At 47.7% G+C, this 27,220-nt stretch overlaps 1 protein-coding gene across 2 annotated transcripts in view; it reads left to right on the top strand.

Annotated features, from left to right (window-relative positions):
- The first annotated feature begins 1,546 nt into the window (after positions 1–1,546).
- The window catches only part of LOC119090473 (uncharacterized), a 42,471-nt gene continuing 16,797 nt past the window's right edge, over positions 1,547–27,220 (top strand). The window contains exons 1-6 of one of the 2 annotated variants that reach the window (XM_037213294.1): positions 1,547–1,603; positions 6,333–6,600; positions 18,825–18,966; positions 20,457–20,537; positions 26,157–26,270; positions 27,111–27,219. The gene's annotated coding sequence lies outside the window, so the exon portion shown is untranslated. The remainder of the gene's footprint in view (positions 1,604–6,332; positions 6,601–18,824; positions 18,967–20,456; positions 20,538–26,156; positions 26,271–27,110; position 27,220) is intronic. The other variant, XR_005093236.1, reaches the window with a different exon arrangement.

Genomic DNA, 27,220 nt, shown 5'->3' with positions numbered 1-27,220 from the left:
ATTCACATAGGAGTGAGATCAGATCTATCTACACAGATCAGATCTACAATGGAGCGAGATCAGATCTATCTACACAGATCAGATCTACACAGGAGTGAGATCAGATTTATCTACACAGATCAGATTCACATAGGAGTGAGATCAGATCTATCTACACACCTCGGATCTACACAGAAGTGAGATCAGATTTATCTACCCAGATCAGACCTACACAGGAGCGAGATCAGATATATTTAAACAGATCAGATCTACACAGGAGCGTGATCAGATCTACCTACACAGATCAGATTTACACAGGAGTGAGATCAGCTCCATTTTAACAGATCATATCTACACAGGAGCGATATCAGATCTATCTACACAGATCATATTCACACAGGAGCGAGACCAGATCTCTCTACACAGACCAGATCCACACAGGAGTAGGATCAGATCTATCGACACAGATCAGATTCACACAGGAGGGAGCAGCCCGACCGGTGTGTACGTAGAAGGGTTTTTGGCAACAAGTTACAGTTGCCGTTGCGTTGCAGCCAGACCACTGACGGATCAGGGGAGAAGTGCGGCTACTGAGGTCGCAGGAGGTCTGAGCCGCTCCGAAACCACCGGTCTCGCTCTGACGCAGACCGAAGTGTGGTAGGATGTAGTTTTGATGAAGAACCATTTCACTCGTATAGTTTGAATAGTTATGTGTTGTACCTTACATCTTTGACATTATATATTTATACAGTCATATCATTGTGATGTTTGGGTTTGCCCATTCAAGTCTATGGGATCGATGAAACTGGAACTTTTACGTCTTTGGTAACGCATTCCTCACGACAACTTAGGCCTGGCCAGTCTCGGCGCATGGCCCAGCGGTATGCGCCAGGTCACGTCCCCCATCAACCAACGCAGCTCCTCATCATTGTCAAGCCATGGGCATGGACGGTGGCTGAACAAGATATATATATATATATATATATATATATATATATATCATCTGATACATTGTGCACACTTTTGGTTTAACTTTTCAATGACCTCTTGTGGATTTTTTGTCGCGAATTTCAGCTCTGGGAAGCAGCGCTATATACTGAAAGTAATGGGATGCGCATATCAAGGGAGAAGCATGCAAGGGTTAGTGACTTGCCACTGGTGGATGCTTCCTTATTGGCGTCAACCGCCAATAAGCCCAATGCTTTCAGTTGCGTGTTCCTGTCCTCATTTGCACCATCGGGCAACGCTATCGTGACGAAGGCCAACACAATCTGACGTCGATCGTGGTTGATACGGCTCAGTCGCGGCACGACAGCAGGGGCGTACACCAGGGCTGGAAATGGTGGAGCGCTGCCGGCTGAGGACATGACTCGATGACAAGCCAGTGTTTTGAAGATGAGCCATCCGAACGTTAGAATCGTCACAACCAGGGGGAGGAGAAGGCTGCCCCCCCTCCCCCCTCCCCCTCCCGCCACCCTGAGCGATCTTCTCCCCGCTGACGACGCCCCTGCCGAAAGGCACGTGCCATCATTGATAAGGCCGGGCTAGGACACCTCAGCGGGCAGTACTCCGAGGCTCCCGGCTACAGCTCACGCTCTTGCTAAAGCTGCAGTACCTGCAAGAGGTGAGGGGCGCCACCCGCCGCGCCGTGCGGCGTGTTGTTGGTGACGACACTGTGGTAGAAAAAGGCAGGGAGGGACGACACTGTGGTAGAAAAAGGCAGGGAGGGACGACACTGTGGTAGAAAAAGGCAGGGAGGGACGACACTGTGGTAGAAAAAGGCAGGGAGGGACGACACTGTGGTAGAAAGTCAGGGAGGGACGACGTTCTTTGAAGGGATTGCAATCCAGCCGTAAATTCTTTCCTGTGCAACGGGTTTCTTTCTGCACTCCCTCCTAGGAGAAATGTCGCCCTGAATTGAATGCAAGCTTTGCGATAAGTCTCCAGCTGCTTCGTATGATGCTGAGAAAAAGGAGCTAATTTAGTGCAAAGTGAAGTTACCGTGAGTATGAAGTTCTTCGGGAGTGGGGGAGAGGGTGGAGGTAGGGGTGAGAGCCTCGGCCGAAGGCCTAAGAGCTAAGTTCACATGTGCGAGTGTACGTGTAAGTGCACCACTTTAGCATCATAAAACCCTCTTCACCCTGTCGTTTGCAGATAAGGATATAAAATATTTTAATAGATGAACATCTTCAAATTTATTGCCAGTTTCAAACCTGATAACTGTTCCAAGATCAACGATTATTGTATTCTGCAGGTGTTCATATGAGGGGCACGCGGCTTTTGGTTATATGCACCTCACGTTAACGTCAGGTTTATGGCATATTAAATTTAAATGTGGTGACTGCAATTTTTGCCTGGTTTAGAAATCAGTCTGCGTGAGGTTACTTATGCTTTGGATGCCTTGTTTCAACTTGTGCACGAAGATCATACATTTGTGACATTGTCTGTTTTGTTCTCGCGTTGTGTGCCAGTGATGATTTTTTCTCTGACAAAGCAAAGGTCAGCGCGGGATATCGCGAGACACTCTGCATTTTGACGAATATTGCCTAAAAAGCTGGGTACAAACTGAGTGCGAAGGAGAAGCTACGGAAAGCAGTAAAAGGCAACTGTCGTAGCGATTATCGCTTTAATATCTTATACCATGACTCAGTGGTTTTATAACCTAAAAGAGTATTTCAAGAAGGGATAACGACGCAAGACACGGTATACCTATCATCAATGCCTGTCGACGACCCAGTGCATATTCACCACCAATATTTAAGTGCACGGTCTTGAGTGTCATCGATTTTATGGAGAGAGACAAAATCCCGTCACCTGCATTTTGGAAGAGATTCATCAACACATTCTTAAACCTCCTGACTTGGATGTTCGTGCAAGCATGCAACGACATCAGGTTAAATTCCCGAAAAAGCTGAGGGATGTCTTTTGCTGATGTCCCATTCGCACCTGTGCAGCCAATGCATAAATTTACTTAAAATAATACTTCATAAATTTACTCTGGATGCTTGTCAGGCGTGGACAGAGCATTTGATTCTATAACCTCTAACGGCTTCCATGGCGTAAACAGGTGACATGAAGTAGCTTAAGGTCGCTGTAGGAGTGCATGGGGCGCATGGCACCGCATGGTGATTACATGGCAGCGAATAACCAACCGAAAACTTTCGCCGTCTTAAGACGACTGAAATGTGTGCATAAGCAATATGGGGGCTGTATAGCACATAGCCTACGTGTAAGTCGTTAATGAGATTGTTTGAAAAGTTCCGTGGAAATAACGTACTACAGAAAGATCCGGGTGGCAGCAAAAAAGCGTGACTTAATGTATACGGTGTCAAAATGTCGCACCAAAGGCTAATACCAAGCATTGGTACTGGGATAAAAAGCCTTGCCCTCGTTCTTGTCTCTGTTCACCAAGTCTTCGACAGAATGCGCCGTCTTCGGGCAATTCGTTGTCGTCGCATGTCGCGCACATGCGGCACAATCCACAGTGTCGGGTGTTGGTCTGTGGTCAACGCGACCTTGACCCTGCGTGTGCTTTGATATCATGTGTGGTGCCGTGTGATTGTGCGTGGTGCCGTGTGATTGTGCGTGGTGCCATGTGATTGTGCGTGGTGCCGTGTGGTTGTGCGCGGAGCCTTGTGAATATCCGTGCGTGCCTGAACCATGAGGTCTGTCCCATTAGTGAGCAACGAGTCAAAAAAGTGTGTTAGTCGTTGTTTGAACGGCTGTTAGGAGCGGTCGTTGTTGAAAAGGTGGACGGAAGACGAACGCCACCTGGTAGCATTTTAATCGTAGCAGTACTTTGGTTTGGGGAGGGGGGCATAGTGGCCTACTGGTAAGCGCAGCGGACTCCTACTTCCGGGCCCGGGTCAGAATCCCGGTCGTTCTATGGCTCCTGGGTGCTTCTGTGGCTGATACAGTCGCTGGGGCTCCATAAAACGGATTCGGCGATGTGTGTCGTGATACTTTTTTTAAAAAAGAGCGGTGTTTTGTTTCATGGTCTAACGTCCGACGACGCAGTGGTAGTACTCCATTTTCCCGGGCTTTGCCTCAGTTAAAATCCTTTTAACGTAATCCTTTTGCTTGTTTTTGGAGCATAACCTTACCGAACTGTTGTTTTTCGTAGGCGGGCTTCCCTTTTTATAGGCGCGGTGGGTTCGTGGCAAATGAAGGCGTAGCCTGCAACTGGTTGCTGCCCTTTTTACTTAACTTCCAACCCGATCTTATCAAAGTTCGTCTGGTGATCAGATAATACCAAACTGCCAGGCCGGTAACGCGGGTGAAATTGACGAAAAACAATGCTCTCCTGATGCTTGTCTCTAATTTCGGAACGCTAAGAATACCAAGAATCTCTCAATAGGTTGGGCGTGATGCATGCACAGATGAACACAGAGAGGAAGCACGCAGGCGCATATATTTCTAACGCAAATTCGAGTTTCGTGTAACACTGACATCGACAGCCAAAGCAAGCCGTCTTCTCATGTCTGTTGACATCACGCAATGAATGAGGCGACGCTCTTTGAAACAGGACATTCTCAAATGAGCCCTCGTGGGCTAGGACTCGACTTTTCAGATTTCGAATTCCCCGCAGCACTGGTGGAAGTGTTTAAAACAAGCCCCTCTCTCAGACAATGGCGGTGTATTGTGGATCAAGTAACGAGATTTATGTGGCCGTTTTTAAAAGGCAAAAGACAGTCTGTAGTGATGAACAAACTTAAGCTTGAATCGAAGGCTTTGCATCGCAAAGCGCCAGGTCAAACACAAAAAATGTATTTACATAAAAAATGTATTTTTTGACTTTCATTCTTTGAAAATAGTAGGTGATTCTGAGTCTAGAAACATCTTCTCCACCATGACTAGGGTTAAGGGTATGGAGTCTAAAAAACTTGTGGTACTTTTTTGGCCGACCGTGACTATTAAAGCCTTGGACCACGACAAACCCTGGGCGACTGAACCATTGCCACTCAAACGCTTCTTTGGCTGCAATGCAAGAAATCAAATGCAGTCACAACGATGACACCCCAAGCTCTTGCTCGCCTTGTACAGGGCGATTCCACGATAGTAATTCTGCAACAAAATTATTATGGTACAGCGACTTAACTTCTTCTGCCAATTCTTGCACACGACATAAGTGCTACGCGACAAAGGTTATAACCGTCATTGTTTCTTCTGCAAACACCTATATGGTGATTTTTATACTCAAATATACTAATACACGATATACTAAAAACAGATACTAAGCAACTGCTAAACGGGTAGTAAAACACGACATTTCGTCTACTGTAAATAATTATACGCGGCGTTGGTGCTCCGTGCCAAAACTTCTACTTCGAAAATGAATATTCGTCACTACTGCTGCTGCTAAAACATACACCGTCACTGCTTAAACACTATTTCACTTCTACCGCAGGCAATTTTACATGACATTAGTGCTAAACTAGAAGACTAATGCTTCAAAGCCTCATGCCTGTCAAATCTATACTGCAGACATATACAGCCATTGCTGATTCAAAGAATTACGTCTACTGCAAAGACTTACACTCGACATTTGAGCTATTGCAAAGCCTTGTGGCCAAGTCCACGAACCAAGTGAGACATGTCCAGAGCATATCTCACACACTCAACATTTGTGCTACAGCAAAGCCTTGTGACCAAGTCTACGAACCAAGTGAGACATGTCCAGAGCACATCTCACCACTGCCTCGTATTAACTAAACTAAGTCTCGTAGCGTTACCGCAGACCATGCCGCCATGCATGGTTCGTCGGGCAGCGGGCGCTCGGGGCGCCGGGCGCGCCACGGGGCGATAGCGCGGCGCAAATCAGGGCGGGTATCGGAGCGTGGGTCTCTGATAGCAAACCGGCGGACAAACAGGGGGTGACCATCGAGTGCTGAGATACGTGGCCCTGTCAGCGGCGGGGAGTGGGAGGCACCCGGGGTCTCAGCAGGTGGGATCAATAGGACATATGATGGGATATGACAGAATAGGGTAGGATAGGATAGGGCAGGGTTTGGTATAATGATAGGATATGACAAAATAGGGTAGGACAGGACAAGGTAGGGTTTGGTGTAATGTGATATGGCAGGATAAAATGGGATCCAATGGATGAAATCCTATCCCATTCTATGAACAGGATCCTACCCTTTTCTATGGATACTCGTAAGCTTGTGAACGGGTGGAGTTGTTGGTGAGCGTGCACGACCTGCTGTCGTAATGTAGGGTATGACGACGGAGAGGGCCGGCGGTTGGTGCATGGAAAGTCTTAAATGAAAACTTCAGAGGCAAGCAAAGCTCCTCTTGATCGTCCCGTCAATAGAAAGTACAGGCTCGTAAAGCTCCCTTCTGCCCATTTGCAGGTCCGATGGCGACAACGCGGTGGCTGGCAACACTTGTGCTGATGGTGGTCTCCGCCAGATGTCAGGAGGTGAAGCTGGTCTTCACCGTCGACATAGCTGGCCACTACGTGCCGTATGACGAATCTGGTGTCGACTGCAAGCCAGAAACCCAAACAATTTCCATTTTACCGGGAATAATGGAGTTGTCCAGCAATGAAGACGATGATGCGATGGACGCGAAGTCACCCACTCCACACTGGCCGCAGGACTGTAATGGTGGACTAGGGAGGTAAGATCTTGGGTCAAGATCCATTGAGGTTCATCCGCTCCTCTTATCCTCTATCTCGCTTCATCCTACATCCTCATGACACCCCACTTGTCCGGGACAGGCTGCATGCGTCAGCCACGAGTGGGCCGAGAGCCCCGCGGGAAAGGGGACCCCGACCGGGTACACAGCGCACATGCGCGGGTTAAAGCCCGGCGATTGCCCCCCTCCCCCCCTCCCCCCAGGCGCATGCGAGTCTGCTCCACTGTTAACCATTTTCCAGCATCTTATAGCCCTGAAATGATAAGTTCTGGTCGAAGGGGTTTCAATGAAAAAAGCCAATCCCTTGAGATTCAATCACGGGGGCTCGCGTAGACCCATTCGGTGGCCATACACCCGTCTGGCAAGACCTTAACAAGTGGTTTGCTCCTTTTGCGGCCCCAGTCAAGGAGTCCTTTTTTGCATCGTCGTGCTCGTGCTTTTTTGTTTGTACTCTTCTCGCTCTCCCAGTATGGGGAAAAGAAGCAAGCGTAAGAAGGAATACACTGACACGGACTTGAACTCGGTCTCTGACATGGATATTTCCCTGGATATAGACGACAGAAGTCCCGCTAGTTGCGCTTTGGCTACCATTTAGCCTGATGAACCTCGCGCGCCCCAGGCCCATTTCATTGGTTCATGCACTTCCGCCGTGGTGTCTGGACAGCACCCGTCTCCACCCAACGACCCTGGTTCCGATCCTCGCTCGTCTTCGACCACCCCGGTGCCTGCTCGCTCTGATGCTGACCCTCGCTCGACAGTGACCAGTGTTCGCCTGCCCTCTGAACCAATTCTGGATCCTCTCGGCTCTTACGTTGTTGTTCAGCCCTGTGATGAGAACGTGTCATTCCGGAAGATTAACATTTTCTGGCCATCAAAACAAATCAAGGCTATCTGCGGTCCATGCGAACTCAAAATTGAGGCTCTGGCAAACGAATCACTCATCATTAAAACAACCACTCGTACACAAACCAAGGCCTTACCCAAAACAACTGAATTCTGGGGGAAACAAGCAAAAGTCTCCCTGAACCATGCCAGAAACACCAGTAAAGGCACCATCTTCGCGCCTGAGCTCCGTTTCATGACGGAGGGCGAGATCCTGGTGGATCTCAGGGACGAGCAAGTTTGCCATGTCCGACGGCTGACGACTTTCAGAGATGGTCAGCGTCGTGACACCAGCCTGCTCGTTATCACCTTTGCTACCACCCGACTTCCAGACACGCTCACCGCTGGTTACCTTCGTTATAAAGTAAGAATATTCATTCTAAATCCACTCAGGTGCTTCAAATGTCAACGATTCGGACACGGTAGCAAGTACTGCAAACAGAGTGTCATATGCTTTAAGTGCGGTGAGACTCCTCACGTAGTTCCGCTTTTGTGTGTGGTCCCGATACGCGATCACTTACACTGCCAGCCCATGCGTCCGTGTATACTGCAGAGCCTGTGGCCATCATTATGTCACTCTGCTTTACAGAGGTGGGCGAAGACAGTCTGTACGTGATTTTGTCGGATTCCCTAAATGCCCTTTCGGCATTAAGGCGTTTTAATCCGGTAAATCCCCTTATACAGGATATTTTACTGTACTTACGTCTCGACTCTCTGTACCGGGCTGGCAAGACCATAGTGCTTTGCTGGATTCCGAGCCACGTTGGCATTGCGGGAAATGAGCTGGCTGACTCTGCCGCAAAGCGTGCTACTCGTCTCTGTCGCGAGGCATTTGCGATACCCGCTACATACCTATACTCGGCCATCTCTGCCTTTTCGCGCGGGGAATGACAGAGCACATGGGATGCGATGGGCACCAGTAAACTCAAAAGCATTAAGCCGATTGTTCATGAATGGCAGTCATCCTATCGAAAGTCTAGACGGGAGGAAGTAATCCTGTGTCGGTTGCGGATTGGCCATACTTATGCTACACATCGATACCTACTATGTCACGACGAACTACCAGGATGTCGCCACTGCAACACCACGCTCACAGTGGAACATGTGCTCGTATGCTGTCCCATACTACGCGTCGAGCGTCTGAGGTACTTTGGCCCGGCGGCGCCGTCCCTGACGCTCTCCGATTTACTACGTCACAGCTCACCACATATCGAACATACCCTCAGGCTCGTATCGTACTTTGGCCCAGCGGCGCCGTCCCTGATGCTCTCCGATTTGCTACGTCACAGCTCACCATATATCGAACATACCCTCAGGCTCGTATCGCATGTTAAGTTCTGCACTTCATATACGCCTGCCTGAATAGATCATTCCGCGTGTAGGAAGTTTATATGTTGCCGAAAATTTCGAATCAATATGTTATTTTGGGTTCAGGTTGTCGGACATCATTGGTGGCGCGTTCCTGTCACAACTCAGCCGTTTTCATTTCTGACTAATATGATTTTTTAGCCATTTACCGCCGTAGGTAGTCATTTAGCCGTCATGGGTGCAAAATGACCACAGAAGTCGGCGCGCCCCAAAACTCCAATCAACAACAACAAGACTCCTCACGAGGGGTATGTATGCACATTATCCCAAAAGCGCCTGAGCCGTGGAGATGCTCATCACGCCGGCAACTGTCCTCGGCGTCCCACATGGACAAAAGGAAAAGAAAGATTGTTCTGAAAAGGCCAAGACAGATGTGTCGCACCCCGAGACATGGCACAATTTGAATCGAAAATGTCGTCGCAATCTAGCGAAACGTTGCACAAGTATCAAAAGCCACGATGGCCACACGTGGAACACAGACAGACTCCATCACCCAGCTGCGCCCCCTGAAGCTTCTCACCCCCCGCCCCTCGGTCTCAGCTGAGTCAGCTACACAGATCCAGACAAAAATGTCGTTGAGTCGCCCCTGGCTGGGCGCTCGGATGCGCAGGCGCCCGTGCGCCCCCGTCCTTAGGTTGGCCGGCATTCCAGCCCGCCGGCTGTGCGTGATACACGTGCGGCTCAGGCCGTACGGCGTCCTAGCCCGCCGGTTATGAACAGTCGGAGACCAGGTCCCTTTGGCCACCACACGAACATTGCCTCCCCTCCCTCCACCACAATACCTGTCGAAACACGCCCGAACGAAGAATGCCGGTCCCGTCCATCGGTGAGTGTGGCGATGGGACGGCCTCGGTCTGTTTCGTTCGGGCGACTTCCCATCAACCGGTGGGAATGGGTCCCTTCATCATTAAATGTCTTTCATCTTGCAGGAGAATTGTCGCGGTCTCATTTCAAAATGGTCTGAAATGAAAGCACTTTTTGCCGTATTAGCTCCAATCATCGCTTCCGTACAGGAAACATGGTTTCGTCCCACCGACACATATAACTTTAAAATGTCTTTTTAATCTGTCTTTTAAATGTCTTTTTTTAAATGTCTTTTTTTTCTAAAATGTCTTTTTAAAATGTCTTTTTAAAATGTCTTTTTGTCTTTTTTTACTCGTTATATCGCCGTGACACCACGGACGGTGAGCGTCGCCAAGGTGGGGTGGCGCTGTACATCAGTCAAGAATCAACAGACACGCCACTCACTCCTAACACACCTATTCAGGCTGTTGCATGTTCAGCTCGGCTGCGTGGCCGTATCTTCGATGCATGCTAAACATACATTACACCAAATTATAACAATACGGAGCTCTTACCGCAACTTGACTAACTCGTTGCTCAATCGCAAAACCCTTTTCTCATCCTCGGCAATCTCAACGCTCGCAGTCCAACGTGGAGAAACGGCACCCAAGCCGTTGATCGCCGAGGACATTTGGTTGAAGATTTTATTGATACACACAACTCAGTCCTGCTAAACAAAGGCAATAATACTTATCACCACCTACCCACTGGAACGGAAACAGCCATTGACTTGTCACTGTGCTCTCCCTCAACAGGAACTTTCTTTGATTGGACTATTGAGGGAGATGTCCACGGCAGTGGCAATTTTCCAGTAACAATTTATACCACTTTTGGTATTGCGGCTGATGCACTTCCTCGATATCTATCCCGTTAGAATTTGCGGAAGGTAGACCAAATTTCAGAAACTTTGCATTACCAACCATCATCGCTATGATTCACCAGAGCAAGGAGTTGGTTTTATCACACACATTCTTCATTCTGCAGCAACCGCGACAATTTCAATGACTAAACCCCCACCACGACGCCGTCCTGTGCCGCGGTGGACAGATGATGTTGAGAAGGCCATTGCCAAACGTAAGCGTGCTTTTCGAAGTTATCGACGCGATCACGACATTCCACTTTACTCGCCCGCAACTCTGAACGTGCTCGAGCCAGGAGAATCATAAAAGCCGCCAAACGTTGTTCCTGGTTAAACTTCCTACAACAATCTACATCATCTACTCCGTGAAGCAAAATTTGGGGATTAGTTCGCACACGTTCTGGTAAGCGGCCGGCTTTTTCTCATCCAGCTCTCCGAATCAACAATGCCTTAGTTACATCATCACAGGTCATGAAGGTCTTGCCCAAAGTCTAGCACATTGTAGTTTTTCTGACAATTATAACGCAGGTTTCATGGATCAAGCGGGATCCCGATTTCATTTACATCCCCATTGCTTTCTTTCCGACAATAAAGAAGACTACAATGGACTAGTTTCTTTCTCAGAGCTCTGCGATGCGATTAAATCCACCGGTGACACCTCAGCATGCCAGGGTGAGCTACATTATGGTTTCTTCCGTCACTTACCTGGCATCAAACTTTAACTGATATTGAAAATTTTCAATGATTTGCGGTCCTCTCATATTTTTCCAGAAGCATGGAAGGAAACAACAATGATTCCGATACCAAAACCAGGCAAGGAGTCGCACAACCCAGTCAGTTGCCGTCCAATTGTGCTCACCAGCTGCTTGGGAAAACTTATGAAACTCATGGTTGGCAAACGCCTTGGTTGGATAATGGATTGTAAAAAAAAACTCATATCGGATCAGCAATGTGGATTTCGACGTAACCGTACCACCTGTGACCATCTTATTCGTCTCGAAACAGATATTCGTCGCGTATTTCGCCAAAAAAGTCAAGTCACTGCTGTGTCTCTGGATATTACCCGCGCTTATGATATGGTATATAAGCCAGCTTTAATTTCTGAACTCAAAAAGCTAGGGTTGAAAGCACATTTGGCGCAATATCTTGCGGGATTTCCCTCAGGAACGCGGCCGTTCCGTGTAAGATGCCGATCGGCGGTCTCTTAGGTTCACATTCAAGAGAACGGTCTTCCACAAGGTAGCTGTATATCTCCAATGCTCTTTGACCTAATGATAGATGATTTGTTCGATGGTCTTCCGTCAGGCATATCCTCGTCACTTTTTCCGGATGACAGCGCGATTTGGTGCTCAGATGAAGAACATGATCCCTCATTGCTACGTTGCTACATCCAAAGCGCCATGCACAAGTTACAGTAATGTTCAGTACGTCATGGTCTATTTTTCCGCTAAAAGGCAGCCGTTGCGATTTTCAGTAAAAGGCGACGAGGTGCACCGACATATTGTCTCCAATTGGACGGGCACAATATTCCTTTTGTTTCGTCGTGCAAATTTCTAGGCATCGTTTTCGACCCGAGGTTGTCCATGCCCAAGCACGTTGAGCATGTCCGTATGAAATGCGTCACACGTTTGAATTTGTTTAAGTGCATCTCGGGATCAAGGTGCGGTGCTGACCGGCATACGTTATTGTTACTGCATAAATCTTGGTTCTTCCTGTTATTGAATATGGATCAGTAATGTGTGCAGGTGGCACGGAAGGCAGTCCGAGGTCCCTAATTGTTACACAAAATATGTTCTTGTGGTTTTCACAAGGAGTACTGCGCACACCCCCAATTTCGGCACTTGAAGTAGATGCCTTCATTAGGCCTTTAGCCCTCCGACGTATTGAGCACACTAAAAGGTGTGTCACAAAGATAAGAGAAAACCCAAGTCACCCTACATTTGTCTCCACACACATGTCGCCACAAATTTACCATACATACTTAGGACTAGCAGAGCGTCGCTCGGGCCTTACAATTGCATCCCTTATCACTGTTTTTTCCATATTTTAAATTACGTCCTTCAGCGAGCATCCGTGCCACCTGACTTAGTGGTGGCCACATGGCAACTGGCACCACCCAAAGTTATATTTCTTTTACTGATTCTAAACGCACCATCACAGCAGCTTATGTACAACAAAAATTCAATCGTATGACCACAAAGTACCCACGTTGTCACTTTATAAGTACCGACGGCTCCATGGCTGAAAACCACACCGGATGCGCGATAATCTTTAATGTCCATTGCTCACAAAAATGTAGGTTACGCGATGGAACACCCGTATATCTTGCAGAACTGCTTGCTTTATTTCTTCCTTTGCAACATATCGAACGACAAAATCATAGGGCCAGGTCCATAGTAATTTGCTCGGATTCTAGGGCGACCCTTTTGCCACTAATTAACCCTGGCCTCACTCACCACCTCGTTGTTTCTATTATAAACATTTATCATTCTTTATGCACACAAGACATAGGCATCAAATTTTTGTGGGTGCCAGGTTATCGGGGTATCACAGGAAATGAGAAGGCCGACCAATTGGCTAAGGAAGCATAGGCGTCCACTGACATGACGTCAGTCCCTGTTGACCATACTCCAATAAAAACGGTCATTCCCACTTTAGCGAAACAGGTTTGGCAACGACAATGGACGGAAACCATCAGGACACAGCTTCACGACATAAAACCGGAAATTGCACATTAGCCGTCGGTAAACCGTCCAGACCGTTTGGAAGAAAAAGTACTAGCACGTCTTCGAATCAGACACACAAAGCTTACACATAGCTATATACATTTAAAACACTCGCGTCCCCTATGCCATCAATGTGATCGTGCCCTTTCGGTTAATCATGTTTTGCTTGAATGCGACAAATTTCAACACCAGCGTAAGACACTGGAAACATGCTGTCGTCACCGCAACGTTGCGTTATGGTTAGAAGTCCTCCTAGGTAATGACCATCCACATTGTCTTGACCTTTTGTTTAATTTTCTTAGACGACCCGAAATGCTTCCATTTTTGTGAACGGGCAAGATGTTCGTTTTTTCTTTCTTCAAAACACAGATTTAAGCTTGAGTTGAAACAGACTCTTAAAAGGCGTGGAATGGTCCAAACGGGTCGAAGCACCTTAAACCAAATGAACTAAACTAAACCAAATCCCTAGAGGTCATCCGTCCCTCTTATCCTCTATCTTCCTTTATCCTGCATCCTAGCGATACCCCACTTGTGCGGGGCAGGCTGCATGCGTCAACCACGAGTGGGCCCAGAGCCCCGCGGGAAGAGGGCCCCGACCGGGTATCGAGCGTGCATGCGTGGGTTAGTGCTTGGCGGTTGGCCCTCCAGGTGCATGCGAGTCTGCCCCACCGGTAACCATTTTCCTTCATCTCATAGCCCTGAAATGATCCTTTCTGGTCGGAGGGGCTCTAATTCAAGAAACAAGACAACAAACGATCCCTTGAGGTAGTCAAAACAACAATCATCATCAGCAGTCGACCCAAACGCTGGCTACGCCCGACTGGGGGGTCTCTTCTGATACAGAGTGGTTACTCCTGTCACGGCTTTCTGTCAAGAAATTATATTTTCTCATCGTCGTTTTCGTTGCTTGCCCGTTCGCACTCTTTTCAAACACACACCTTTCATTTGCATTTTTTGTTCTCTTCTCGCTCCCCTGTCACGGGGAAGCGTGATAAGCGCGATAAGGACGACGTCGACACGGACCCGAACTCAGCCTCTTCTGACATTGATTCCCTCCTGGATGTAGCCGACGGAAGTGCCGCTAGCCCCGTTTCGGCTACCATTTTGCCTGATAACCCCCGTGCGTCTCAGACCGAGTCCAATGGCCCACACACCACCACTGCGGGGTCTGAGCGGCGCCCGTCTCCGTCCGTCTAGTCTCGACTCTTGTTCGTCTTTGATCACCACTGGGCCTTCTCACTGTGATGCTGACTATCGCTCGACCATGGCTGGCAATCGCCAGAACCCCGAGCCCATGCTTGACCCACTCCGCAGTTTCGTTGTCGTGCATCCCTGTGACTAGAACGCTTCCTTCAGAAAAATCAACGTCTTTTGGCCATCGCAACGAATTCAAGCTGTCTGTGATCCATGCAGTCCTGAAATCGAGGGCCCAGCAAATGGGCCACTCGTAATCAAAACAACCAGTTGTATTCAAACCTGTTCTCTTCTCCAGACCACCGAATTCTGCGGCAAGAAAGTTAAAATTTCTCTTTACTTTGCAAGAAACACCAAAGATGTTTCTTGCAAAGTGACAAACACCACCAAAGGTATTTCTTGCACCATCTTCGTGCCTGAGCTCCGTTTCATGACGGAGGAGGACATTCTGGCTGAGCCCAGACCTGACAGCGTTTGTCGTGTTCGTCGACTGACCACGTCCCGCAACGGATAGCGTCAGGACATCAACTTCCTTGTTTTTACTTTTGCAACTACCCGCCCTCCAGAGACTCTCACAGCCGGCTACGCTAGATATCAAGCCAAGGTATTTATACCCAATCATTTCAGGTGCTTTAAATGCCAACGGTTTGACACAGCAGCAAGTTCTGCAAACAGAGTGCAAGATGCCTCAAGTGCGGAGAGACCCCTCACGAGGGGCCGCGTGCATATCGCCCCGAAAATGCCTAAGCTGTGGCAGTGCTGACCATAGCGCCAACTCTTCCCAGTGCCCGACATGGAGAAAAGAAAAAGAAATCTGCTGCGAAAAGACCAAGACAAGTGCATCGTACCAAAAAGCACGACACACTGTCGAGGCAAAAATCTTTTTGCCTTCCTCAGAATCATACGCGCAAACAGCAAAAGTAAAGCTAGGGACATGTGGTACAAAAACAGAATCGATTTCCCATTTACTACCGCTGAAAATTCTTGCTCCAGTCAAGACTGTCTCAGTGACATCAAACACACAAACGCAGCACAATTGTTCCCTTGAGCTGACCCTGGCCTCGCGTTCGGACGCGCAGCCCTCCGTGCTCTCCCGTCCCAGGCCACCCGGCGTTCCAGCCCTCCAGCTACGAACGGTCGGCAGCCGGGTCCCTCTGGCTGCCGCATGGACGGCACATGCCCTACCCCCCGCACAACACCCGCTACAGCACGCCCGAGCGAAGACCACCAGTCCCGCCCCTTGTGAGAGTGGCCATGGGCCGGCCTCGGTCAGTTTCGTTCGGCCGATTCCCACAAACCGGTGGGGATTGGTCAAAGCGCCACTAAATGTTCGTCGTTCTACAGTGCAATTGTCGCGGTCGTATTTGAAAATGGTCTGAAATGAAAGCATTTTTTGCAGTATTAGCTCACATTGTTATTGCCGTATGCGAAACTTGGTTTCATCCTAACGATCCATATAACTTCACAATGTCAAATCATTCCCTATATGGCAGTGACGACAAAACTGGTGAGCGTAGCCGAGGTGGGGTGGTGGTGTACAGAAAAAATACATAACACACAAGCGCCTTCCACTCACAACACCTTCACAGGCTGTTCTTGCATGTTCTGCGCGTATTCATGGCCGCAACATCGATGTGTGTTCTGTGCACATTCTGCCAACTTACGATAACGCGGGGCTGTCACGGTAATTAACCACGTCACTCATTTTTAAAGCCCTTTTCTCTTCCTCGGTGATTTTAAAAGTCACAGCCCAGCTTTGAGCAACGGCACCCAGGCTGTCAATCGCCGAGGACGTTTGGTTAAAGACCTAATTGACAGTCATAACTTAGGGTTGTCAAACAAAAGAAGTAACACCTACAACCTCTCACCCACTGGTACGGAAAATACCATCGATCTGTCGCTGTACTCTTCCTCAATTGGGGCTTTCTGTGGTTGGACTGATGAGAGAGATGTATTCAACGGCGACCATTTTCCAGTGAAGTCTTACACCACTTTTGATTCAACCGATGGCATAGTTTCGCGATTCATAATCCGCGGAAATTTACGAGAATTGGACTGGGCCAAGTTTCAGGAGCTTTGTTATGTCAACTGAGATTGTTGGAAATCACCAGAACAAGGTATTAGCCTTATTGCACATATCATTCATGCTGCAGCGACCGCATCAATGTCACTGACTGAACCCCAATCGCGCCGCGTCCCAGTACCATGGTAGACGACCGAGGTCAAAAAGGCTATTGCACGTCGGACATGTGCCTTCCGCTGCTTTCGTCGTTGCACCTTATCTTAACCTTATCTACCTCATCAGGATACACCTCACCTTATTGCCCGACGTTATGAACGAGCTCGAACCAGACGAATTATGAGTGCCAAACGTCATTCATAGCGAACCCACATTGAGCAGTTCACCGCTGCTTCTCCCCTATATCAGCTACGGGGACTGGTTCGAGCACTTTCCGGGAAACGCATTTTTCATTGCCCACTTTACGCATCAACAACCAAAGCATTTCGACAACACCTCTTGTCAACAACGCTCTTGCTGGAAGTCTTGCTCAGTGTAGTTCTTCCGGAAATTATCAACCAGGCTTCGTGAGTCTTGAACAAGTCCGTTTTCGTTTACATGCTAATTTTTTTGCTTCCTATAAAACAGAAGACTATCATTTTCGTTTCTGAAAAAAATGCTATTGCAAAAATAGAAAATGCTATTGCAATGCAAAAATAGAAAATGCTATTAAAGCCGTCGGCAACGTCTCGGTAGGCAATGATCAGTTGTACTTATGATTTTTCCGTAATCTTTTTAAAAATGTGCTTCATTTATTTTAACGGTTTTTAATCATTTATGGTCATTACGAGTCTTTCCTGCGGCATGGAGCGGCACCATCATAATTTCGCCGCCAAAACCAAGGAAAGACGCCAAAGACCCACCACATTATCGTCCCATTGCACTTACAAGTTGTCTAGGCAAACGTTTTGAATGGAGGTTAGCAAAGCCGATCGCTCGGATTGCAGAACGAGACTTACTGCTTTCAAAATATTAATGTGGTTTTCGACAAAATCGCAGCACAAGAGACCACATAATTCCGCCTGAAGCTGACATAAAATGTTCCTTATAAATCGACACCATCCGACGGCTGTTTTCGAGACATTAGACGAGCGCCCAACATGGTCTTTAAGCCTGCACTTATTTTCAAGATCCATCAGTTAGGGTTTAAAGGCCATTTAGGTTATAACCTAACTGGATTTCTTTCTGGTATCGGACCATTTCGTGTGAGATGTAGCTCTACCGTTTCTGACCCTCACCATCGAGAGAACGGCCTCCTACAGGGAAGTTACATCTCACCGATTCTCCTAAATTTCATGACAAACGATTTATTTGACTCATTACCGCTAGGCATTTCTTCTTCACTGTTGGCGGACGACAGCGCCATCTAGTGCTCGAACGCTGAGTATGACGCTCCAGTACATCTAGCGCCATCTAGCGACCCGCTGCCACGGCTCCACGTCGCCCTGAACAAAGTTGCTTTGCTTACACGGACGGCTCGGAGGATAATGACCACACCGAATTAAAGTCATCTGTAATGAACTTTACCGTAACCAATGTCGGTTACCGGACGGCACCTCAGTTTATTTGGTTCAAATACTTGTTGTTCCCCTCGCGTTATAACATAGTCAACAACACACCCATGCAGCGAAGACAACAGGGATCTGTGCTGATTTCCAGGCGGCTGTTCAATCACTTATTGACCCAGAGTTCAACCAATACCTCCTCGTCAACATCATCAGTCGCTATCATATATGAAACACACGCAGGGCACGGACAGAATCTTTTTTTATTCCAAGACACAGAGGTATCACGGCGAATGATTGGGCTCACCAACTATCCAAGGAATCTTTGACAACCCCTCACGACATAGAGATCCCCGTCGATCATGTATCTACGAAATCACACACTGACGCACACTGACACACTGATTCACTGATTGACACACTGATTCACACACTGACAGAACATTTTTGTGTACGACAATGGACCGATGCAACCAGAACATCAAACAATCAGTTCAAACTAGTCCATCGGCCCAGCCGCTGTTTGTGCTTTCGCATTTTGCTTTCTAAGGCGCAATGAAACAACGACAGCATAGTGGCATTTGTAGCAAGAAGTAATGGCAGTTAGCGATGGCGGTTGTAGCAACCATAGCACTGCACAGCGCTCCGTCATCCCGTCTAGTGCATGACTGTAAGACGCTTCTCCAGCATCCGCTTCTTCGGCTTATGCACTCGCTCGAATCGAAACACGGTGCGTAATCAACTGCGCTCTGTATCATTCAACGTTGCAGGCAAAAAACCCAGATAGAGAAGTTGATGAACTCCACCAATACGTTGGCTGTAACTGCTGGAAACCTTCTCGGATCCGGGCGGTGGGAACTTCCGATCCAGTACCAGGCGGCTGTTGAGGCAGCCCGCATGTACGACGTCATGGTAAGCCCACGCGGTCGGCACGCGCTGCATCACGGTGGTCGAGCCTGCTCGGCTCAGCAGACCGCGTTTTCGTAGGACTCAGCGCGACTGTCACACTTGCTAAGATCGGTGTGAAATGTGACGACTGTCGGGACATCAGGGTGTGGAAATGTGGTTCCGCCAGCCAGGTGATAGGAATGGTTCCACCAATCGTGCTTTTTAAACCCAATGACGCATAGCGGTCTCCGTGTCGGGGTGCGTAAGGCAGGGGATTGGTCGTGCCTCTTAACTATTCCAGTTGATAATTCATGCCGTCGTGAATTATCACCAGTACCCAATGCTTTCCATCGAGGTGAGCAGGTGTTGTAAGTGCACACGAGAGTCAAGATTTAAGTCGCAATGCCCGTGTGTGTCTTAATTACGGCGCGTCAACCATCACATCAGTCTGAGGTTGAGGTTGGCGGCAATTTGCAGACTGCACCGATGCGGATGAAAAGTGTGTATAAAAGATGGATGACGAACAAATCAGTGAAACGACACGCGATGGTTCCTAAAAACAGAAACACCTTCCGTTTTAGGAACGGACGCGTGTTCCTTTGATCCATAAATAACAGATCATGCTGGTAACAGAATTGCATTGACAATATGCGTTATGCATGTTTTTTTGCCGTCCATACGAAATGAGCAGTCTACGTCAAGTGAAGCCTATGGTATGTGTAATGACAGCTACGCCAGCTGCCATGAGAACGAATGTCACTGATCACACGTTAAAAAATGTAAGTGTTGATGGCATGGTGCACCTGCGGTTAGCCATTTTGGACCTGAGTTCTTCGTACGCAAAAGTTTGTGCGCAAAACTGCACGTAAGTACATCGCCAAAAAATCACCCCATTCACCAGCCCCACAGGGTCGTTACAGGGAGCGAGAACCACATGAGTACGATGAGGTGGTAGGAGAGCCCTCGCACGTCTGGGTTGTATGGCTGAGGAACAGTTGAAGACGAGATCGACGGAAAATCAACAGCGGAGAATGCGGGAAGATATAAAAATATGAACACTTTTAAGTCCTACGTCAGATGTTTCATGGGAAGAATTGCAAACAACAAAAAAAAAACTGGCGCGCAAAAACGATGCCACGAAACGATCCCATAGAAAGAAATATGACGCACATGAACCTAAAGAGAAAAGTCTGGATCCGGAAAAAGGAACGGAATCCGAAGAAAGCGGTGCACAAAGCAATGCGTGTGCTAGGACGTACAGCGCGAATAAATGCTATTTTGAGAAATGCGTATGCGGCAAAATGTGATACGAGGAATCACGTCTACGAGAGGGCAGGGGAAGCTTTGCGTATACGACTGGTGTACAAATACATGCATACCATAATTTGCGAAGCGAAAATTTGCGTGCAAACGTTAGTATTCAAAGGCTTGCGATTCGAAGTTATCGGATTTTACATAAAAACGAAGTGTTATTATTTTCATACCTACGTCATAGTAATAATGTTTTGTTACAGGGACTGGCAGTTAGCGATTTCCGGCGTGGTGCCCGGTTCCTCCGGGACTACCTGTTAGCGATCAACAAGACCGGCCACACCGTGAGTGAGCATACTTTGCTTGCCGAGACATCTGCCTGCAATAGTGCACACCTCACTGAAAGAAGACTTCATCAGTTGATCTTTTAGCTTGTTTTGTTCTCCATCAGATATCAGAGGCGTTATGCTGAGCGTATTGAAGAATGAGCGCGTGATATGTTGTATGCACTACGGTATATCTACGAATTTGAAGTTTTAACGTGACAAGAACTCGCGCTCTTTCTATCAGAATTTCTGGAATAACAAGATCGCATCTCATCCAGTCCGTTAGCCCCAGATTTTGTCAGGTCACCAGTCCTTCTTACCTGGATCCAAAGTCGGGTTCGGCTCATTTCTGAAAATCGAAAGGCAAGTTTGCGCTAACCCGTGTCGAGCCATTTTATTTCAGCCAGGTCTACCGAAAATTGTGACAAGTGTGTGCGTACATGCGTTGCGTGCGTGCGTCTTATTGAGTTATCACGCCGCATGCAGCTACTAAAGCTATATGGTTCGCTTTCCTCCCATTCTAGCAGGAAGTTGCAGATACCACGTGAATCGTAATTGAATACCATTCCTCCCCACACGAGCAGCTAAACCATCACACTACCGGCACACCTAAAACGCTAGCTATACGATGCTTTCATTCCATGCGAAGCTTTGTACTCCCCATGAGGGATGTATAGGGCCAGCAGATTCCGCCATGGTATCTGAATGGGGGACTTGTGAGTATAGGGGTATCATTAAGGCCGTGGGAAAAACGACAGTTTCGTGTATTGAGCAAATAACACGTAACGTTGGAAAGGTAATGCGAATATGGTGCATTGTTGAGAACAGCAATACGAAGAAAAAGCGTGCGTGGCATATGCCTTGCACGACTAGGCGCGTCAAATGCTCGCAGGGATTTTAGAGATTTCAGAGCATAAGAAATAAACGTCACATATACTGGATATAATTTTCGTGGAAGGCGAGGCTCCCCGTCCGATGCGTTGTCTGCAAATCCGATGCAGCTACCTGTTCCAAGTCTGATGAAGAGACATGCAGCTTATTCCGATTCTAGATTCGCTAGATTACTACAGCTAGACTCACGCCTCCTCTGGAGAAACCAAAAGACAATTGTGAGAGACGGGCTCCTAGCGCCGCAAAACATCGGTGCAGGCTGTACCCAGGGAATCGCTGCTGACTTCGCTGCTGGGGTGAATGCATTTACCCAGCCTTGAGGTGGTTACTACCAGTCCGCGCTGACGTTTACCGCCAGTCCGCACTGATGTTTACCGCCAGTCCGCGCTGATGCTTACCGCCAGTCTGCGCTGATGTTTACCGCCAGTCCACGCTGATGTTTACCGCCAGTCCGCGTTGATACTTACCGCCAGTCCGCGCTTATGTTTACCGCCAGTCCGCGCTGATGTTTACCGCCAGTCCGCACTTATGTTTACAGCCAGTCCACGCTGATGTTTACCGCCAGTCCGCGTTGATGCTTACCGCCAGTTCGCGCTGATGCTTACCGCCAGTCCGCGCTGATGTTTACAGCCAGTCCGCGCTGATGCTTACCGCCAGTCCGCGCTGATGTTTGCCGACGACTCTGCTCTGGGCCTCCCACACAGCTAAAACTTACGAGATGACACACCTTAGCAGGATGTGGGGTGTCACCCTAAATGCCGTAAAAACCGTACTGCAGTTCTCAACAGGGCAAAAAGCTGGCCACTTCAGCTAACGCATAATGACCCGCCATTAGCTGTCACGAAAAACCATGCACACTTAGGTGTAACCGTCACGTCGGGCTTGCGTTCACATGACCAAATTAAGAAATCGTTAGCAAAATCAGCCAGCGGCGAGGCATCTGACACGCAGTACTTTGAATCTAGCTTACCAGATATTCCTCCGGCCCATTTGACATTGGTTGTACACTGCCGCGATGTTGGCTACGATTCGCGGATCACGACAGCTGATGTCAGGTGCGCAGATTCCTATTTTTTGGGGGGGGGGGGGAAGCCTTCCAACATGGAATCCACTCTTTTTTTTCTCCCAGCTCTGGGGGAAAGTGGGGTAAATCCGGGCAAACCCGTTTGTTGGCTATTTTGGGGGTATATTTCGCGATTTTTTAGACCTTCCCGCACCACTTATCTTACGAAAATGTGCCCCTGGTTGACGCCATAACACTAGAGAGCACCAGCTCAAAACAGGTCATCTGATAACAATTACCCGGTTTACATGGGCAGCCGAGGATAATTCGAATTAAGATCGGAACGGATCATGCGACGTTAACCCTCTCGGCGAGGGGCGTTTACATGGGCGAAACCGGCTTTACGTCGGATTAACGGTCGATAGTTCGATCCCGCTTAGTTCGAACCAAGGAACGGGTTATGGGCGAAAACTGCGCTTTTGAGGCGAACTGAACAAAACAAGAAGAAAAAAGCCGGTACTCTGCGTATGGATGGCGAATGTCACGAGCCATGGTGGGCGCGAGACAGCTTTGAGGGCGAGGAGGAAGATGGACTTCGTTGGAAAAATGATCTGTGCGGGACTCATAGGCTTTGTAGTTACAGCACAAGCCATAGCACTTGAAACACAGGAGTTGCGCAGTCAGCACTGCCAAATCTGTCACATAAGCAGTGTTATATGCAAATTTTTACTAGCAGGAAACTGGCTAGCACGAAATCAGTATTTTCTTGTATTGGCCAATGACACTCACAAACTTACCACACTCATCAGTATGCCACCCAGCATCATGTCATCTACTTTGCGCAGCCCAAGAAACACATTACCTAATCCCGCACCAATGCATATATGAGCAGCCTGCAACAGTGAGCTAAGCTACAGAAATGACTCATGAATGCTACATAGTTTGTGGCAAAAATTGTGTAACTATGTTGTCTTTCCCCATCCAATGCATCATCAGTACCTGAGGGCAGCATTGCCATTTAGACTTGGCATGGACTGGCAAGTCAGAATGCAGCTATTTGCTTTCTTGACATACTAGGGTTGAAATACTGCTTTGATATCCTTGCAGTCAACAGCATTGGCTGATATGGACTGATGGCTAGGTGGCACAAACAGCCGTGTTCGCACAGTCCAAAGATCATAACGTGAACCAGCCCCAGAGCTGTCATGACAAAAGCAATCTGGGCTCAAAATTCATAACAAATGATTAATTATAGCAACAGCTCAATTATCCACCTCATGGTTTGCAAAGATATGTGTCACAAAAAAGCACCAAGGCAACATATTTACTCACCAGTACAAAAACAGGTAATGATGTGCACTGCAGATGTTCTCTGCACATCATGTGGCATTAGGTTAGGTTTACTTAGTTTATGCACTGTTTTCTTCCACATGAAATGCACAAACCTGGATTTGACAGAGTACTGATGACAGCTAATTTCATCCAGCGCTCACATTTGCGTTCTTGACATTTTGGAACCATCACTGGGCAATTTTGGTCCCATCATTAAAAATAGTTCACATTCTGCACTGACTGCAATGATCTATTGCCTATATTTGTTGATCCTTTGCATCATGCAGGAATTATTGAGTTACCTATCTCACACACATTAAACTGACAAGCAACAAACAGCCTAATTGCATCAAAAACAAATATTCCAGCCCCCGCTTCCTTGCCAGTTGGTCTACCAGTGTGACGTAACTTCATATTTCCTTGACAAGCCAGTCACCAATATCCAGCACATCCCTCCTGCCAATAGGTGGTCAACCAAATGTTCAAGTCACAGGAGGAATGTCTGCAAAATCAATCCTGGGGCATTTATGTATTCACCTAACGAAAGAAACTATTGGTACTCCCTGCAAGAATTGTTGAACAGCTGAATTACCTACCTCGTGGCCTGCAGACACCCATCACAAAAAAGCACCAAGGTGACATATTTAATCACCAGCACAAAAACAGGTGATGATATGCAACACAGACGTGTTCTCCATGCAGCATGTGCCATCATGTTAGGTGTTAGTTTATGCACTGTTTTCCTGCACATGGAACACACAAACTTGGATTTAGCAGAGTAATGACGACAACTATTTTCATCCAGTGTTCACATTTGCTTTCTTGCTGTTTTGACCCCATCATTGGGCGATTTCAGTCCTACCATTATAAAAGTTCACATTCCGAGCTGAGTGCAATGATCTATATTTGTTCATCCGTCATATCATGCAGCAATTTTTAATCTACCTTTCTCACACAAATTAAACTGACAAGCAACCAGCATCCTAATTTAAGGAACATCTGCAAAAACACTCCTGGGGACTTAAGGTATTAACTTAATGAACGAAACTTGGATGCATTCTCTGCAAGAATTTTGAGCAATCCAAAAATTAAAATGAGAACAAGTCAAAGCTATATAAAATAACCATATTACCTCCATCTGGCTTTTGGAAGCATGGAGCCTGCCCCAGATGTAAACTAATCTAACCTTTAGGCGGAAAGATAGCACCAAACACCGTCGACGCCTGCTGTCCGCATAGATCAAGCGCCTAGCAAGGCTAAATTACGTGAGCATTTCTGTGCTGCTAGCCACTCAAGGCCCTCAATAATAAGAGTAGTTTTAGCAGCATGATGTCAACTTCACCTTCCTTCTCTTTTCCCTTACCATCTTGGACTTGAACCGTCTCGAGCAATAGCTAAAAACCCGTGGAAAAGCGGTAACACCGCACAAAGCTGAAATGGCTATGAACAGAACTACGTGCGCCAGGCATTTTTCTTTTTTTTTGTTTAGACAGCTGACGGCCGATACTTCGGACGAAATCCCTTCCTGAACGGATGATCCTCTCACGGGAAGGGATTTCCTCCGGCGCACGATTCGAATCAGCGGAACGGCGCGTGAGTGTATACATGGGCCGGATAGTTCGGATCGAGGACGGGTCCCGGCTTAATTCGAATCACAGCTGCCCATGTAAACAGGGTAAATGACATGCGTACCGATCTTCTCTATGGTGGCTTGGAACGACTCCGAATCTTCCAACGCACCATTCACAGACAGAGAACACTGCAAAATTAGCGAGTATTACGTCCCGATACCCACATACCTCAGTCCCATCACTCTCTTCAGGCGGACACATAAAAACACTACGGATTCCGTGAGACACCAACAGCGTCACAGATAACGCAGTTGGCTGACGTCATATCGCTGCTCTTTTGCCCTGACACGGTTGCCAAATGGAATAGACTTAACGCTGACAAACATACAAGACCAACCCAGCATTGAAGTGTTTCGTGAAGCAGTCGCAAAACACTAGGACAAAACGATGACCCACTGTACTTTGTCGGCTGAAAATTAGGCAAAGATTTTCACGAGGCTAGGATTAAAAATGTGGAAACACAAAGCCCGCATTTTCCAAATGTGAACAAATTGGTCTCCTCAGTACAGCTTGATGATGATGATGATGGCCATGATGACGATGGTGATGACTAGGATGCTGATGACTATGAGGGCAATGATTGGGATGGTCATTACTATTATGAAAGTGTTGTGATGGTGGTGGTGGTGGTGGCAATGATGCTGATTATGACGATATGATCATGGTGCTTAAGATGATGGAGAAGGTGATGGTCATGATGATGGCAATGCTAATAACGGTGCCGATTATGACGATGACGATGATGATGATGAAGCGGAAGGCCTAGTTTCCTCATTACAGGTAAAGGTCGTCGCCTGCAACGTAGAATCTACGACTCTGGGTAACCTGGTGCAACCCTTAGCTGTCTCCCATGGCACAGCATTTGTCGGCTTTGTTGATTACGACACAGACGAGGTGAGATCACTATCCCGTAGCGCGTGGCTGTGTGGTTGCTACATGCGTCATGGTTGCGTTGCAGGGAGGCTGTTATGAAGTTATCGCTAGTCGTTGATGCTTTCCAGCTTGAATAAAACACTTGATCGGTATGAATGAACTCCCTAAATAGTCAAAATGACAACTGAAATTTGAAACGCACTCGCTCTTGCATTGGCTGCATTCAACTTGTTGACGTAAGCCGTCTTCACAAAGGATTGCGGAGACCAAACGCACCGCTCTGTACCGGCTGCGTCCGATGAACCCGATGAAACTAACACCGGTGTAAACCCGATGAAACTGACACCGGTGTAAACCCGATGAAACTGACACCGATGTAAACGATCGCGGCCCGGTTGACCATCCAGCGCCCTCAGCCGATCCACGCCGGTGCCGGACCTCGCGTTATCCTCGAATTTAGTCGAGCTAGGGGCATGGGCATTTCACACAAATGTTAAAAAGAGGCCCGTTTCGTGCTGTAGACTTATTCTAAGTTCCATTAACGTGTTTTAGCTATAGAATGTTCAGGGCAACAATCTGTGGCGCTAACCCCTAAGATTTTTCGTCACCGGCACTGATGATGCATTGCTGCTTTCTATACTGGTGCACGTCCGTCAATCCCTTGCCCAAAAGAACAGCCGAAGCATCATTCTTTTTTTCTTCCGGCGTTGAGCTCGGGGATCGCTAAGACAGCGGGCACGTGACTCTAAGATTGTTTGCGCACAGTGATCAGTCAATGTTTACGTATTTGTGCTCCGTTGTCAATGTCTTTGAGACTGTTTCCCAACACGATGCTGCCATTTGCTTTTCTTCTTTCCCCAGGAAACTATGTTTTTGGATCCGGAAATTCAGCTGAATAATCTGAGCTGCGTCCAGAATGAGGTTTCGAGGTGGAAGAGCTCAAAGGAAGACAGGCCGGTGGTAATCATGGG

The sequence above is a fragment of the Pollicipes pollicipes genome, unplaced genomic scaffold (assembly GCF_011947565.3).
Source record: "Pollicipes pollicipes isolate AB1234 unplaced genomic scaffold, Ppol_2.1 Scaffold_1600;HRSCAF=1878_pilon_pilon_pilon, whole genome shotgun sequence".
Taxonomy (NCBI): Eukaryota; Metazoa; Arthropoda; class Thecostraca; order Pollicipedomorpha; family Pollicipedidae; genus Pollicipes; species Pollicipes pollicipes.
Note: the sequence above shows the minus strand (reverse complement) of the source record. Positions and strands in the feature narration are given on the sequence as shown.